General features: G+C 35.5%; 1 protein-coding gene across 16 annotated transcripts in view; it reads left to right on the top strand.

Moving 5' to 3' along the window:
* Positions 1–13,090, top strand: part of MEF2C (myocyte enhancer factor 2C) — a 166,515-nt gene that overhangs the window by 19,785 nt on the left and 133,640 nt on the right. For 4 of the 16 annotated variants that reach the window (XM_076008176.1, XM_076008175.1, XM_076008168.1 and 1 more), the window contains exon 1: positions 1,216–1,514. The exons of 1 other annotated variant lie outside the window; for it this stretch is intronic. The gene's annotated coding sequence lies outside the window, so the exon portion shown is untranslated. Of the gene's footprint in view, positions 1–1,214; positions 1,515–13,090 lie in introns of those variants that run through there. 11 more of the 16 variants (XM_076008170.1, XM_012781466.2, XM_076008169.1 and 8 more) reach the window with 5 other exon arrangements.

Genomic DNA, 13,090 nt, shown 5'->3' with positions numbered 1-13,090 from the left:
ACCCTTTCGGCTCGCTCTGTGGCCCTCCAACCTCCCAGGGCGAAACCCGCGAATTCTGGGCGTGCAGGAAACGCACGCTGGAATCGAACGCTGCAGTCATCCTGGCCCGTGGCTTTTACGCGTGAGTAACGGGGGAGCAGCGCACGCACCGGTGCAAGAATGAAGTGGCTGAACGCGCGCCCAAAAGGGGGAAAAGTCACAAGCGCAACTATTAGGGTCGAGCTCCTATTGGTCAGAGAGAGATCCCGACTTTAGAAGGACTTTCCCGCTGGCTGGCTCGCGGCGTCCCCGGGGAGCGAGCGCGCGGCCGCGGGAGGCCGGGTTCTCTCCGAGCGTGCTCGGCGGCAGCGCCGGGAGAGAAGCGGGGAGCCGCCGCCGCTCGCCGTGTTGTCTTCCTTTCGCGCAGTAAAGAATTGTCATTAGGTTTGCGTATGGCATGTGCCATTACCCCACCGTAAAACTAAAATTAGCAAAATGTCAGGAATGGAAAGATTGATTCACCAAGATGCAATTATCATTTAAAAGTGCTTGATTGAGGTACTGATGTTCAGTGATTTATTCTGCATACCATATACATAATTAAAGTAGTGTAGTGGAGTAATTTATCAATCTAGTTGAGACTGGAGGGGTGAGGAGGGAGCTGCTGTATGTTTGTTTTATTAAAATGCTCCGAGGTCTAGTCCCGCCCCCCTTTTGCAAGAGTGAAACTGATGATTTCTCCAGCAGCTCGGGAGGAGAGAGTCAACGGTTTGGGATTGTGGGGGAGAGAGAGAGAGAGACGGAGAGGAAAAGGCAGCGCGAGGCAAAGGCAAGGACAAAATAAAATAGGGGAAAAGAAGGAGGAAGAAGGCACTCCATCGGACGTGCCGCTTAGAACCCCAAGCCCGCGTGCTCCGTCTTCCCTGCCACCCCCGCCTCCCCTCCCAGTATCCTTCCATCCCCCGCCCCGACCGGTCTTTTTTACGCGACGTTTCAAGGGCTGTGGGAGCTGCTCTCCTTTTCCTATTCGTCTTCTGTCACTTCCTTCCTGGACGCAGTTTTCTGGACGAGTCTGGTTACTTTTAATCCGACCGGCCGCTCAGAGCCACTTTCTCCTCCTCCTCCTCCTCCTCCTCCTCCTTCTCTTCCTCCTCCTTCCTCCTCCTCCTCCTCTTCCGAGCGGCCTGGGCGCGCGCGAATGCGCGACCCCGCGCGCGGCGCCCCCCCCCCCGCCCCGGCGCGCTCCCCTCGCGCGCGCACACACGCACACATCGTCTCCAGCTCTCTGCTCGCTCTGCTCGCAGTCACAGACACTTGAGCACACGCGTACACCCAGACATCTTCGGGCTGCTATTGGATTGACTTTGAAGGTTCTGTGTGGGTCGCCGTGGCTGCATGTTTGAATCAGGTGGAGAAGCACTTCAAGGCTGGACGAAGTAAAGATTATTGTTATTTTTTTTTTTTCTTTCTCTCTCTCTCTCTCTCTTAAGAAAGGAAAATATCCCAAGGACTAATCTGATCGGGTCTTCCTTCATGTAAGTACCTCTGACATTTCTCGAGGAAATAGAAATAGCCTGGTATTGTCTCTGAAGTCTGCATCAGTATATTCCACCGCACTGGGTCTATCCCTGTGCCTTTTTTTTGAAGGTTGAAGTTGAGGCTCGTTGTGCATTCTTTTTGTTAGATTCCATGGTTTCCTTGTTTGTTGCTAAAAGTAACTTTTTTTTAGATAGTCGTATCCGTTTGCCATCAGCTATTGAAATCACTTCTGACTCGTTCCTGTCACACCAGTGTGTTTAAAGTTTCATGAAGTTAGTTCACGTCATTAGCATGTTTGATATGGTGGAGCGTGTGGAGCCTGGTGGATTTTAATATTTCACAGAATGTTCTGTGACCTTGAAGTAGATTCCTTAAGATTTAGCAGTTAGTTCACTGTGGAAAGATGCTCCGATGAGTCCCCCCAAAGACTCTGATTTGCCCTGGGTTATGCTTCTGAGCCACTAATTCTTGGGATTAGTTTGAGCTAAAGCATGGCTGTCTGTCACAGTATACCTTTGTGCATTTCCTTCCCTCACCCAAGTGCTGGCTTGATATAGAGGGCTTCTTAATTGATGTGGACAAAAAGCAATGCCCTGGCCATGGTAGTCCATACACTTAACAATTCATGGTCAGATTTCAGCATATGCATTGCTGTTTAGATCAAGTCAAATACATAGCTGTTTAAAAACAAACAAGATTGAGTCACTTAAATTGCCTTCTGTTTAGACTTTGGATGAAAGTTACCAAACTCAGTGATAAAGTTTGGCACAAAAGAACTGTATATAGACACGGCACATTGTTTATTGTTTTATTAAATATTACACAAGCATTTAAATGTAATGCTGATGTTATCTCCCCCCCTAAACAAGGCTGCTGATTTTTAAAGGAAATTTTATATCTGAGTCATTTTTGACTATTCAAGGTCCAGTAGTTAATCATTCTTTAGGAAAAGCCTTTTTTCATCACATTTTAGGAATGCGTGTCTTTTGTATAAAATACTTTATATGTAAATGCTGACAGTATAATAAGTAGAATTGGGCTCCCTGCCAGTTCTTTAACCGGTCCTCAGTGGAGAATTGCTTTGACACAAAGTGCGTTTTACTATTGTGAATCTCATGCTAACTCTAATAGTAACTGTCTTATGAAATGCTTGGTGACTGCATATATTTTCTAAGTGTTATAAAAGAAAACTCCAGCCACCTCATTATACCAGTCCAAAAAAAAAAAAAAGTGACCAGCCTACTTTTCACTGACACCTTGCAATGGAATTGTGGTTGCAAAGTAAAGATGTTTATGTGGAGTATAATAACTCCAATCCCTAGAGACTTGGTAGGACATGGAAATGTGACCACCTGTGAACCCCATTTAACCTCACATTGCATACCAATTTTAGCTTTAAAGAGATCAACGATCTCCAATTTGAAGCTAAAATATCTTATTTAATTTTTAAAATAACGTCAGTTTTAGCTAGTCTTTTTGAAAGCATTCAGTATATGCCAGTATGGCACAAGCAGTATTTTTCTTTCTGTGTCAATTTCAGCTAAAGATAATGCCACTAATAAGCCATATTATTGTCTTTCAGTATATGCATGAAATTATACATTAAGTTAAAAGAAGTAGTTCTAAATCAAGTAGATTCAGAAATCTATTGGTAAGATGAAATATCCCTATCTAACATCTTATCTCAAGAGGAAAAAAAAATCTTCTAAATCAAGTATCTCATTCTATTTGTAGAAAAGTACACTTAACTATGTACTAGACTGTTAATTCTAAAAGTTTTCATCTAAACACACTTTTAACATGACATTTGTTTAAAATTTGGTTCCCCAATCAGACAGTTAAGGAGACAATAGTTGGCAGTTATTTTTACTTCAAGTTTTACTAAACTTTATAAAAATCTGCTATTTTTTTTGTTAATATAATTCACACAGGTTTGGAATGTTTGGCATGTTTTTTAGACTTCTCACTAAAGACAGCATTTTACTTCACTCATTAATTATGCTATTTACATCCTGATTGCTGTGCATGTGGAATATATTGAAAGATAATATTAACCTGTAAATTTTATTAAATATTAATTTGTTTTTGGTGTAAATAACAAATGAGTGCTTTGTAATACAAAGTCAGTTTTCCACCTTTTCTGAGCTATTCATATTTTAAAAGAATGCAATCACAAATATTAACTTTTTAAGGTGGAAACACATTAACACTAAATAACTTCATGAAACTAAAATATCAACTTATTGCATCTTGCTTCTTTTCTTTTTTGTAAATATGTTTATTTTGCAAAATTTGGGGACATGGTTCATTCCAATAGGGAAAAGGGCTATTTAATGATTCAAAATTGAATCCTAAAAAGGTATCATGTTTTATATTTTGCAGATCTCTATTAATTTCTTCCTTGGCCCTCCCTCTACCAAATCAATAAATTGCATGACACTACAACTATATCTTTCTGATAAATGATTTATTGTATTTCAATTTCTTTGGCCCTAAATAACTCCTTATCGTATGTTAACATTATCTTTTAAAACTTTCTCCTGTTAATTGTAATGTATTTTGTGGTTTTATTTCTCAACTGTAAGTGCGGTATAATTTGAGTCTATGAAATCTCAGAAAGTGACAAAAATGGGGAAATAGCTGTGCAGCAATACTTATGCTACATAACAACAAAGAAATAGTTATTAAACAGAGAACCCTGGTTTCCAGGACATGATTCAAAGCAACATGAAAGAATTTAATATGCAATTAATGGTCATAGAAGAGAGATTATTAATAAAGTTCTACTTTAAATAAAAAGCACATCCTCTGGGAAAAAACTTATAAAAATGCACATACTCATTTTATACATATGTGGTGATTGTCTGGACACGATGAAAGGATTTAATCACTGATGTTCAGTCAGTATGCTGCATGGGGAAGGATAGGCGATTAAGACCCGGTCCTTAGCACTGTACCTTAATCTCATGAGTGCGTGGACTGCCCTGCACTCAGTAAAGCTTGACTGTTCACCGAGATCTGTCATCTTTAGGAAATCAAATCAGATTACAGAGGTGATTCACAAAACCAGGAGTGACAAGAGAGTCTATGTACCTTACAAAAGGCAGATTACACAGTTCACGTGTTATTTTGATAGGTCAAAGATAAAAGCTGATTGTTGAGGAATGGTAAGACACTCCAATTTCAAACGATTGCTAGATAAGTATACCTCAACCCTGTTGCTTCATCATTATGAAGAGCCATTCAAATAGTGGAAAACTCAGTTTTCTAATGACAGGTTTTCGGTAGTGAAGTAAGAGAAAACATGTCCTTTTTACGTATGTCTTCATTGCTTAAATTTTAAGTTCTGTCATTTCTTTATGAACAGGCATCAAGTTGTTTGCATACATGAAACAGTAATAAGTTATAAGGCTTAAATGCATTAGACATTTTTAGAGGCATTGTAAAGAGCACAAAACAGACTTTGTCTGAAATAAAACATAGACTCACGGAATTGAGTAATAGAGCAGAAAATGCATAATAATCAATAGCCATTGTATTATTCTGTTACCAAATATATTCTTCGTAAAAATGTGTGATTACATAGATGTGAATCCATATATCTTAGAAATATACCTTGATAAATGTATACTGGTCAAATTATGTATATACATATAGATTTTATGAATGTTATATAAAGATCATTTTTTACAACAAAATATGATGTTTTGAGGGCTTATTTCAGGGAATAAAGTTTTGGTTTACATAATAACATTTTGAAAACCCCAACTTCTTATATATCCAACTCTACAGTAATTTCTTGCTTCTTCTAAAATTGAAGTCCTTTTTTACCCAACTGATGCCTCCTAGTGTTTCACACAATAATACACTAATGAGTCACCCATAAATGTAAACATTGCATTTTCATTGCCTACATCTTCTGTGATACATAAAATTAATATTTATGTGTTTAATTTTCTGTGCGTTATTATAATAAGATAGGAAATTTTAGTGAATGAGATGTTTCATCTGAGTGGATTTGTGGCACGCACTTGCAGGTTTTCTTTGACAATAACAATATCTTACTAAGTTTTAATAAGTTTATTACCTTCAGTTCCAGTTTATATATTCACTGTTTATATTCTCTGTTATTTCAAGTGAAAAACATAGGCAAATAGTAAAGCTTCCATTTTGTAGGCCTGGAAATTGTATAGGTGAGTTCAGCCTGAAATGACTGATAAATTGCAATGGGTAACCATTTAATTTAAACACTAAAATATCTTAAAAGAGATATGAATTGGTGGCCTACTGTGTCTTTACACTTGCAAATTTCTTTGTAAAAGTGGAATGAAGAAAAAGAGTTTAGAAAAATAAAAGTGAAGATAAATGCACAAATTCTCACAAATATGGAGTATATCGCTTTATTAGAAAATAACAAGGAAAGAAAAACTTGGTTTGAAAGTATATTATTCTACATAGTGAAAGAAAGGCTTGTTAGAACATAATTTCTCATGACGAGCAGCTTGCCTTAATGAGGTAGAAGTTAGTTGGTACCAACTTTGGCGTGAGTTTTCTGCCATTAGACACGATGAGTGTAGACTTGTGATATTTTTGCACATCTGTGATTGCAAACAGCTCTCTGATTCTACTTAGAAAGATAAATACTTTAGTTTCTGAATATTTTTTCTTTAATATACTTAGGAAGGGGAGGAGATATTCCCTCAATGGGTCTTAAATTCAAAGGATGCACCCAAAAACTTGTAATGTTTATGGGCTTCTTCCTGTGTCATACAACACACACTTATATAAAAACATTCACAGATTTCTTCCACTGTAATTCTTCCACAATTACAAATATTCTAATCATCCAAGCGTAGATGCTAAATTGAACTTAATTCATTTCTGTTACCTATGTATGTGTCATTTAGTTCTCCTGACTCAGAATACACAGTATATTAACAATATTTGACTATTGTTTAAGATATTCTAATTTAGTCAATAATACAGTGCTATTACAATTCTTTGCATGTTGGACACATTTCAAAGAATGTAAGGGGGTGTGTTCCTTTCGTTCAAGGAAGCAAACATGTAGAAAGGGGTGGACCTTTCCCACAAGAGCCACATTTCTTCCCTTGGAAAGTTGAACCAAATATGCAGCATGTAAGTGAATAGCAGCATGAGAAAGAAAATTATCCGCAATGATCTACTGTAGTTAGTGAGCAAAAGAAACTGTCAGTTGTTTTTTTTTTTTAAGGAGCTATTATTGATAGCCTAACTCACACTGAATGTTGAAAAAGGTCTCTGAAAGTTTTATAATTTTAGTATATTTTAACATTCATGGATAAAATAACTATAAAGTGTACTAGAATAATTTTGATTTTGCTCAAAACAAGAATTTAGCAGTTAACTATCTTATTTTATAGACAATATTGAAGTATAAAGAAATAAAGAGCGCAAGAAATATCTGTTCTTTTTTAAGGTAACATAGACAGCATTGATGTTCTCAGGGTTTTTGTCTGTGCAAGAAAAATAAAGACTATTCTGTGACAAAGAATGCCATTACAAAAAATAAGGTTATAGAAAAAGACTATCCAATATACTGTGATCTTACATTTTGTTTTTACTATTTTAATGTTTACTGCAAAAAGAAAAGTCATATTCCTTTTACGTATGGAAATTATATGATACTTATTATAAATCCATGGTTTAGTTTCAGGTAATAATATGAGAAACATTTGTCATCACCATGATGCATTTTCTGCACATTATCATCCTGTTGTCCAAGTTAAATCTTGGTATTTATTTTTAAAAGATAGCCAGTGTAAACAAAGTTCAAAGAACACATGAGGAGAATATTTTGAGGGGATTGAAAAGGAAATTGGCGACATCGTAAGCAATAAAAACAGTAAACCTATTATAGGCAGATTTCTTCAGGAATCATTACTCTTAAATAATGCAGACATTATAGAGACTTTATTAATTCTTAATGTTGTAAATTTGAAATGAATGGAGCAATGTTGTTCCTTCTGCAAGTAGTTGGGATTCATGGAGAATGACAGTGCAAGTCTTCAAGCAATGATTTAAATAAAGTACCTTAAACTTGTTTTAGAGACTGGAGGAACTGATCTTTGAATCGGAACCTTTTGCGAACCTGCTTATTCCAGATAGTATCCTGAGTGTGGTCTGGTTTTCCTCTTGTATCTTGTTGTCATAGATAAGGTGCACATGAAGAATTCATATAAATGTTCTCAGATACTACAGGTCCTTAGTATATTGGATTTAAAGAGAGGTGGATATGGTCCTTTAATAGAAAGTAGAGTGTTTTTTTTAAAAACAGCCCAAAACTAACCGTCTTTTTTTTTTCACATATCTGTGATTCCTTCAGCAATTTAGAATAATAGCAAGAGAATGCATCCTTCCCCAAACCCCGAAGATAGGCAACTTCAGCTTAGATGTGCTTATATATTTGCAAAATTAGAAAATAGATTCACTAATATAAATAATTTGGGACAAACAAGGAAATTTGTCTGCTACTTAGTAAACATGACTTATTTTTTTGTCTTCTAATTAATTGTTGACCCTGTCTAAGGTATACAACCAAGGCTTATTATGGAAAGCTGGTATTATTGCTTAATGTAACATGAGGGATTGGGATTTCTTTAAAGTAATTTTGAAGATGTGATTATTTAGCAGAAATATTCACTGGAGCATTTTATTTTTAGAAATCACGGTCACACAAGGAAGCCTTTATAGGACCGACTACCTAATTGCAGTCAAAGATCTCTTTAATGAATGAACACACACACACACAGAAAAACACACATTTTAAGAATATAATGGCCCTATATTTTTAAAATTTTTGCCACATTTTTTATATCTGAATAAAACGTATGTGTCTAAGCAGATGTTTTAAGTTATATCCTTCATGTAGGTGAGTCTGTAAATGTACCATTTAACTTAAATGGCTTTGTGGGAAGGTAGTTTGAGGAGTTTAAAAAGGAAGGAAAAAAAACCTCCAGTTACTATAGTTTCAGCTCTTTCTTTTTTAAAAACAGTAATTATACTCAGGATAAAGAAAGAAAAATAAACTCTTTTTAATTCTTTGTAACATCCACAGTTTCTGAGGTAGAGCTCTGGTGTATTTTTATTCCTGAATATGCAGGGCAGGTACTGGCAGCAGAGCTACAAAATGAAAACTTCCTGGCTGCAGACCAGATACAGTGCACAGTGCCACATCATAAACTTCCCCTCTTCTGTCTCAGAGTGATTTCAGCCCTAAGTAATGTCCTTTTTCCCCCTGCGTAGGCTAAGAAGCAGAGGGCCTTCTTCCTGGGCAGTAGCTTTGGGAAAGGAAAAACATAATGTTTCCCTTCTTTAACTTGAAAATTCTGCCTCTTAAATCACTAAGACATTAACTGCAAAGTGCATTCAGTATCTCTCCTTTTTATTCCCATATAGCAGTTTAGAATGCATAAAACAATAGGTATGAGATACAAAATGAGACCTCTTCCCCACCCCCCACCTCCAGTACCCACAGGCCCCATCAGATACCTGCGTTTTTGTTGTTGTTGTTTTGCAAAGGAAAATATAATGGTTTCTTTTCAATGAAGCCTTATAATCCAGATATGTTAGATCATTTTGTGATGCAAATGAGCATTGAGATTTGTGTGTGTGTGTGCTTATCTCCGGGAAATAGCAATGTTTCACCACAATATGTGTTGCTACAGTAATTTTTATTGATAAGCACTCACACTTTTAATGATTATTTGGTCAAAATATGGAGTACAAAGAGAGAATATGTGAGCTTTAGTTTTCAGATTCGGTTTATGCTCTTCATTTGAAAGGTAGTGTAAGTAATGTGTTTAATACCATGCAAAATAAACTGACTTCTAAACATCTACGTTAACATTCCTTGCATTTGAAACTGAATCTGAAAACTTGTACTTCTCCTTGAAAAATAAAGAAAAAAATTGTTTAAATGGAGCCTTTAATTATCGGTTATATTTTTAACGGTTACCGAAGTGATTTTTTTTAAATCCTATTAAAAATGATTTTTAGTTGCCATGGCTCTTTTCATTCAGTAGCAGAATCTTCATTTGTGTGAGGTGCAGTTAGATTATTGCCAGCACACCTTTCTAAAACTAGCCTTCTTCTTTAGAAATGTATTAAATGGGAGCCTTCAGTAGAAAGTGTTACTACATAACAAATATTTGTTCCAATTTTACTTTTAAACTAAACTATTGATTTAACAGTATATGAATAATGTATAAATGTTAGTTTAGTCATTAACTCACTATACCAATTATTAAATGCCTATATAAAATATATCAAATATATCAAATCAGATCAACAGTTCAATATCATTTTATTTCTCTTCAAAATAGATAAGACAGATAATTTGAATTATTTTTAAGTATCAAGCGACTATTTTTCTGTGGATGCAAATGTTTCTTAATAAAGTATTAAGAAATTAATACAACATAGACCTTAAAAATGTGTAAGGCACTATGAGAATGTGATCACAATGGTATATTCCTACACCTGGCACATATTCAAGGGCCATTAGCAAGGGAGAAAAAAATGTTAACTTTTTTTTGCCTAATTTTTTAAATTTATTTGTTACAAAATTGGACATTTTATTTAAAATATCGATTAAAACTATGAAACTATGGTTTTATTTAGACTATGGTATGAGATTTTTCATTTTCTTAGAATTTTCTGAAACATTAGGAGAATTTGAATCATAAATATTGTTAAGCCACATTGTGAAGTTGAACATGTGTACTATATAGAAATTTTTAAGTAGAAAATAAACTATCTTGCATTATAAAACTATACCTGAACATACATCTCTTAGAGGTTTACCTAGTAGTTAATTGCCTGACCAAGAATTCTGGAAATTTTAGACTGTGTTAACCAATAAATTACAGTTACTTCTTTAAGGTACCTGATATTTACCCGTATTTGAGGACCACTGTTAAGTTGTTGGATGGTCTTTTGGTAAAGGTTTATGTGATTTAAAAAGTAGATCTTTTTGCCCTTCTTCTGTAACAATCTAAATCCAGACTTCATTCTATCTGGATTATTTTTCTTGCTAAATGGAGGCTAACAAACCTGGCTATCTTTTTTTTTGAAGTGTATCTCTTTGTTCATTTCTAGCATTTATTAGAAACCCACTTACAGGCTACATAGGTTAAAGGTTAAAACAATTTCAACTACTTTTTTCTTTTCTTTCACGTTTGAATTCCCACCCCTTACATAAACCAAAAAGACATTTCCATAATGACATTGATAGATTTGCAAAAGCCTGAGGAAGATACTGAGTACCCATTGCTTGTTTCCCTGTGGCACTTCAGTTGAAATGAATCGGCAACACCCCTTCTAGGACTGTTAGATCTTGCTTGGAGTTAGAGTGAGTGTGGTGATTCTTTTTCCCCACTTCTCTCATTTTACAGCCTCAAAAATCAAAGAATTCTTGACTTCACTCTATTTTTCCTTTGCTTTTCATTTTGGATTCTCTTCTGCCTGAGCTTCCTTCTTGGTTCAAAGTATTTGATATTGTGAAAGCAAGTGCGCTTTTAACTTGTTTTGACTACACCTGTGAGAGAATTGTTTCAGGTGCTGACTTATCTCCTTCCTCTTGAGAGATTGATGTGGTTCATCACAGCCCAATAACATGTCATGGAAGAGCTCCAGATACTGATCTGGAAACAGCAAAGTCTATGGGGTAGTGTCTTTGTAAGGAAACACTGACAGCTTCAGAGTCAGTGGATGGTATGTCCAGGAAACATGCACAGCATCACGAACTCGCAGGAGATGATACACTTACTGGACAAGGTGAACCAAATTAAAGCTTTCGTGATGCTCTATGAAGTGTTGAACCAAAACTCCAAGGTGTGCATGTGTGTGTGTGTTTGTGCATGTGTTTATGCGGTGCAGGGAGTCATAGGTGGGGGAGAGCAGACACAATAAGAGAAACAAGCCATAAAAGGATGAGGATGAACGCAAAAGAAAGGGAAAACGATTTCGGCAAGCATAACGTGTTTGGAGGCTCCATTGCCGCACATAATATCATTTTGATTAAACATATATGTGCCATTATACAAACACATCCATAAGCAATAGAGAGCAATGATTAAGAGCTACAACCAAAACTGAGTTCAAAAGCCAGCCCCCCATTTACTGCTTAGTGGTGTTAGAAGGGTTAACTATCAGAAAGCCTCAGTTCTAGCATCTGTAAAATGGGGATAATAATAGCACTCACCTCTTAGATTTGTTTAAGGATTAACTAGGATACTATGTATAAAAACATAATGCAGACACGCAGTAAGTGATCAATAATTATTAAATTACTATCATAACACTATACTATATTTTAATCATTATGTCTTCCTGTTAATGATCACTTGTAAATGCTTGATGTGGTAATTATTTTAAACTTTTTTTTTTTCAATTATACTTTCAGACCTTAAAATAAGTCACTTTCAGGGCACATCTCTAATTCTGATGCTATGTTAGGTCAATTCTAATGATTGCTAAGTACAGTATGCTTCTTTCTCCAAGAAAATCCAACCTTTTGCAGATCAGGTGTTATTAGAAATAAATATCATTTTTAGAACCAGAAATGGAACTCAAGAAACAAAATGATATCCAGTGGTTTCAAAGTCATTTATTGAAAGTTCTAAGTTGAAGATAGATTATTGCTTAGTCTTAATAAAAATTCAGTTTGGAGAAAGTGTTTGATGTACAGAAATATTAGGTGATTTTAATGGTGAAAACATCCTCTCTGAGAATTCTGAAGTTTTTTTCTTAGCATTAGCATTACCTACTTTTAAAGTATAAATTTATCTTCCTTGTTTATTTTTCTTACTGTACCATTTTGATTATGTGTGGAGATGAAATTAATTTATGAAGCATGGGTGCTATTCTACTCATCTTTGTATTCCTTCACAAGCGCTCTTGCATATTGTAGATATTCTATAGACATGTGTTGAATAAATTAATGAATTGTATTTACTCATAAAGACAAAATACATTTTTTATTTGAAGAGTTAAAAAATAAGCTATATAAATGGTGCTTCCTATCATCTTATTGTTTTTCAGATTTGATTGTTCATTATAACCATAGTTTATCAACTTTGAGATGATGAACGAATGAATTTATCTTAATTTGGGTATTATTCATGTCAGAATAAAACCGTAAAGCATAAAAAATGCAGAATTTTACCTGAGGATTACATCGCCTTTTGATAACATAAATTAACAAATTTAGGTAAAATGTGGATGAAAATGGGAATATTTCTGGTGTCAGAGACTGTTTACCACTTTTTTAGTCAGCTTTTCTGTTCGCCTAGTTTCTAAAAAAATTCCTATTTTGAACAACAGGTAACATCAATGATGCCTACCCAGGTTATATATCCTGGAGAGTTGCAACCACTTGAAATTGTTCTCACGCTTTTGAATAATGCCCCTCTAGCGTGCACCTTGCATTTCAGATTTCTTTTCTAACACTGTTTTAATGCCAGGATAAAGAGTGCTCAGCGCAAGGAATACTTGCAGAGTGGACTTCCCTATGGTAAAACAGCATGGACAG

This window comes from Microcebus murinus, chromosome 11 (genome assembly GCF_040939455.1).
Source record: "Microcebus murinus isolate Inina chromosome 11, M.murinus_Inina_mat1.0, whole genome shotgun sequence".
NCBI lineage: Eukaryota > Metazoa > Chordata > Mammalia > Primates > Cheirogaleidae > Microcebus > Microcebus murinus.
This window is presented reverse-complemented; position numbering and strand designations above follow the sequence as displayed.